This window comes from Poromitra crassiceps (genome assembly GCF_964638095.1).
Source record: "Poromitra crassiceps genome assembly, chromosome: 14".
In the NCBI taxonomy this organism is placed as follows: Eukaryota; Metazoa; Chordata; class Actinopteri; order Beryciformes; family Melamphaidae; genus Poromitra; species Poromitra crassiceps.
The window spans coordinates 17,325,007-17,329,990 of NC_139633.1; positions in this window are offsets into that span (position 1 = coordinate 17,325,007).

Here is a 4,984-nt window from a genome sequence, read left to right on the forward strand (position 1 = left end):
AGGGAGGGATGGATGGAGGAGGAGGGGGACGAGGCACAGCATGCATGCTGTTCTTAGGTCTGAAGAGCCTGGGAGAGCCAGCCCTCCAAACAGACCCGCCTCTGTTTTCAGGGGGACAGACTCCAAAGTGGACGTGCCTGTGCCCCTTGCATGTCAAATCTCTGGAGTTTCAGGGAGAGAAGTGCCCACCGGTCAGTCAGGAAGTGCCCGCCGGTCAGTCAGGCTGCCAGAAATAACACCCAGATCAGCAGCAGCCACCTTTGAAACAGAGCGGACTGGTGGAGATTACAGTCTGTGTTGACACTTTGAGACACTGAAAGGATGTCAGTGTTCAACAACCTTTTTATTCTAGCATGTCGGCATCACCTACGGCCGTGTTTGGCTGTCAAAGCTGATCGCTAAAACCGTCTTTGCAGTCCTCCTCTTGGAGCAGCACTGGCAGAAATGTCATTCTATTAATTTCTCTCTTTCTTTCTTTCTTTCTTTCTTTCTCGCAAAGCAAAACAACTGAAGCCATCAATCAGATTTATGCATGGAAACCTCCATCATTTTGCCACTGACAGTAAAATCTTGACTGCGTCCCAGTTGGATGGTGGTACTGCGGAAAACTAGGCAGTAGGCACGGACTGCAGGTTAACAGGCTTGAGAAAATATGAAGCGTATCCTCCATCTCCAGACATTTAACAGTCCTACTTGACTAGAAACGCAACATGCTTGTATTCATCACATACATCTATCATCTCTGTATGTATGCTGCTGTGAGAATGACTAAACCCCAAAGGTATTCTAGAATGGTGAGGGGAACAGGGAGTGTCTCACTGAGAGCAATGCTCTTTTTCAGGAGCGCCCTGTTCACATTCACACACACTCATTCCCACCTGGAAGCTGACCAGTACAACCACAGTCTGATCTGCTGGCCACTGAGCAGCTCCACTGGAGCAGTTGGGGAGGGGTTAAGGGCCTTGCTCAAGGTCACCTCAGTAGTGGTAATGAGGGAGGGGCAAGTGCTGCCTTTTCACTTTCCCCACCCAGAATTATCCTGCCGGTCCCGGGGATTGAACAGACTACCTTCCGGTCACAAGCTGGCTTCTCTAACCTTTAGGCCACTACTGCCCATACAGCAAAGCTTGTAATTGTGCTGTAGCTGCCTTCAGTTCAGCCCAGTGTATTCTGCAGCATGGGACACCTGGTCGCCAGAGTAAAACGTTGGATAAATAGAACGTTTCTGAACGAAACAGACGTTGCATATCAACATTTCTAGATGTGTATCAGCGTCAGAGAACTGTGTTCGAGGCCCAGCGTGTTCAAAGTCGAAATCACATTGAACGTTTTTGTTATTTAAGCCTAATCCAAACCATAATCCAAACCACCAAGTTATTTTACTTCCCTAAACGTAACCAGGTTTTCAAAGTAACCGACATTTTGGAAACGTAAAATGCTGACGTTTTGTTCCAAATGTACGTTGAGATTGCACGTATCCCTGCCTGGTGTCCAGACAGGTCAAATGCCAAGGTTCTATTCTGGTGATTGGGTTGCATGGAAACATGGCTATGATGGTGTGACTACGCTGTGACAAAGTCCCCGTCCTGAACATGGCCTCAGCATGGAGACCGGGCTTGAGCTGTGTGTGAAGTTTGAGACCGGCTTCATTAATTAGTTGGCATGGGGTCTGAGCAGGACCGGTTCAAGTCCAAACCACTAGCATGCCAGGATCAGCACCACGAGGGATCCGGTTCCCTGTCTCCGCTCTTGTCACATCCTGCACACTCCCTGTTTGCCTCTGTCAGGGCTTGGGAGTGGGACAGTGTGTGTGTGTGTGTGTGTGTGTGTGTGTGTGTGTGTGTTTGCATGTACGTCGGAGAGAGGAGGGAAGGGGAGAGGCACCTTAACTTTGGGTCCACCTCTTATCACACTATATCAAGATTTGCAGCAGTGACAGAAATAGCAGATGTGGTTCAGCAATGGGGCACCACTTTTTTTTTTGTTGCAAGGTCTGATTTAGGCCAAAATCATAACAAATTCTTTCATGTTTTGGAAGGGGAACCTGATACCTTGTAGTACACCTTAGGCAGAGAAACCATCTCTAATTCCCTAAACTGAACCACATTCACTCTCCTCCTGGCTAGGTTTGTGAGGCAGGATGCGGGGTATAACCTGTCAGCATAGCAGATCACCTTGGGCTCTTCCAAATTAGATCCAGTTTTTAGTCTCCAGTCCAAATCTAATGCATATGCATAATACTGCACTGCAGTACATATCTCCAAAGCGAGCGGTCCCCCCCTCGCTCCCCCAGGCCGGGCTGAAGGGCTGAGAGGAGGGCGAGCCGCGAGGGCGTCTGCTGTGTTCCGGTGTTCTGGGAAAAGGACAGTGCACACAGCTGCGCTCAGGGGGTAAATGCAAAACAAACATGCCTCACACATGCTTCCCCCTCAGCTGTCATGGCTCTGCTTTCAAAGAACCCCCCTCTCCTCTACTCTCACACAGCACCAGGGCTCTCTCCCTTTGCTCTCCTCCACCGTCCCCAAAGCTTCAGCCCCCTCCGCAGGGTCCGAGGCTCTGGGGTGAGGCCCGGCCGCACGGACGACCCGGCCGCTTTTTAATTAACACTGGGCCATGTGCAGGCCCAAGGCTTGTAGGATTGTGTGTCAGTCAGAACAGACAGAGCCGTCTGTCTTCTGGGGACAGATCTGGTCTGGTTGTCTCCAGGGTTAATAAGGTACACTGCAAAAAAATTCCCATCTTAACAAATCATTTCAAATGTCATCAAATCTTATTTTTCAGAAAAGCTCGGCCTATAGAGTACCACAGGAATGAGTCCGGAAGACCTGGATGTTAGCACTTCCGGCTCTTATGTGTAAAATGGCATTTGGATCTTCACAAATGAGGACTTTTATGATTTTCAAAGCATTGCCTTTTTTTAAATGCGATTTTCAGAAAACTTCTTCAAAAGTCATAAATGTGGTCCTCGTTGTGAAGATGATCTTGCTGTACACAAGCTTTGCTGTTTCACAAACTTTTGTTAGCCACAGACCTTATTTCATGCATTTAACCAAAATTGCCATACAAAACTCCCATTGGCTTTTACACATAAGAACCAGGAAGTGCAGGGACTTCTGGGTAAGCCTAGAAAAATACACGATAACTCCACTCCGACAAGTCAGAATAAGATCACTGCACTACTATCAAGAAAATAAAATGTGATTCTACAAAATTCAAAAATCAACATTGGAAACCGGTTCTAACCGCATTGTCAGATTTCTTTCCCCACTTATAACACAATGACTAAATAGGATTTTTAGACCACTTTCTGTGCAAAGCTCGTGGAGTTGCAGGGAAACCGTAGCTCAGCCTACTCAAACTGTTTACCACTTTCACTCTATTCTGTGTACTTGTATTTATGATTCTGTATTCTTGGACTTCAAACATCTCCAGCGATGCCTCCCTCTTCTAGGATGACGCCACAGATCCCCTCTGTCCCGTATAGTTGCAGCTTGATTTAAGGTCCTAGAATCTCGTAAGTGAAGGACTGTTAAAACAGGATTGGCTGCACATAAACAGGCTTTTACCCGCCTGTATGCTGCACAGCTCCCTGTCCCCCAGTGATGATGTCATCTTTCAATCCCCCCCCCCCTTTTCTAATACTACTGAAGTCAGGCAATCAGTAAAAAATAATAATTATATAAATGTGTGTGCTGTTGTGTGCAGGTAATTTTTTTGTGCATGCAAAATTTATTATTTTGAAGTGTAAGACCCTTGGAAGTGTTACTAATTTGATGTATTGTTTTATTTTGTGAGACAATTGAAGTTTACCGTATTTGAGTGTATCACTTTTTTCTTCTTTTGGTGGGATATGGACAAATTGCATTGTTTCCAAAGTTGTGTTTGAGCATTTTGTTTTTCTCTAGATATGCAATAATTATATTAATTTCAAACCCCCCCCCCCCCCTTTTCATGGCTTTAAGCTATATGTATTTTGAAATGATGGTATAATTTTACTTATGTTTGTGTTTTCATAATATGTTTTGTGTGTGATTAAAGTACAATAAGTTATTGCACTTCTATCAAGACTCAGTATGTTATATTCGTTTAATATAGTGAAACTCTATGAGTGAAAAGATGAATATTGGAGGAACACAGCTGGTACATAAGGTCAGGATTCCTTGCTGTGGTTAAGGAAATTGAAAATTACATTGTATGGTAAATGGCTTCAGGTAACCAACAACTGTGTGATGGTTTATTCCCTCCAGATCCTCCGCTGACGAAACATGACGCCAAAGTCTAGAACAACTCGGATACCAGACAGCACTGAGCAAATCAGGACAACTTTCCTCTCGTGTTTAGAGATTATTGCGGTTAAGTCCCTCCACATTTCTGGAGAAGTCTTTCAAGTCCTCAGTTCAAGACCCTGGTTGGCCGCAGCTTGAAAACAACGCTGCCTGCTATTATGTGTATAATAGCGTAGCTTATGAATTGCAGTGTGGGCCTCTCGTTGCGTCGCACCACGCTGCCAAAATGTCATGATTGTGTCATTCCTGTAGTCACATTCTGAAATCCCTATGCATCGCAGTGCCTTTGAAGGGACATGAGCACTGAAACGAGATCGCACAACCCACAAGAATATCACACTAATTGAAGCTGACAAAAATACGAACTGCGCCCTTTTGAACTGCTGACATTGTACAGGGTGGATTAGGCAGCGTATATTAACAACAGGTGACAGGCTAGAGGGAATAGTGGTGCTACGAATGGATTGGTGGTGTCATGGAGGGCTGGTTTGGACCGTCGCAGATCGGAGGAAAGGCCGACATTCCAAAAATATGTGACCGACGTGTTACTTCATCTTCCTCCTCTCACAGTAAAATAAAAAAAATAAAAAAATAACCTGTAACATGCAAGACAGTACTGTGGCCAAAACCATGAGCTGTACTAATGTAGTATTTATTTTGTGTATTACAAAGTAATATATATTTTTTTTTACACACAC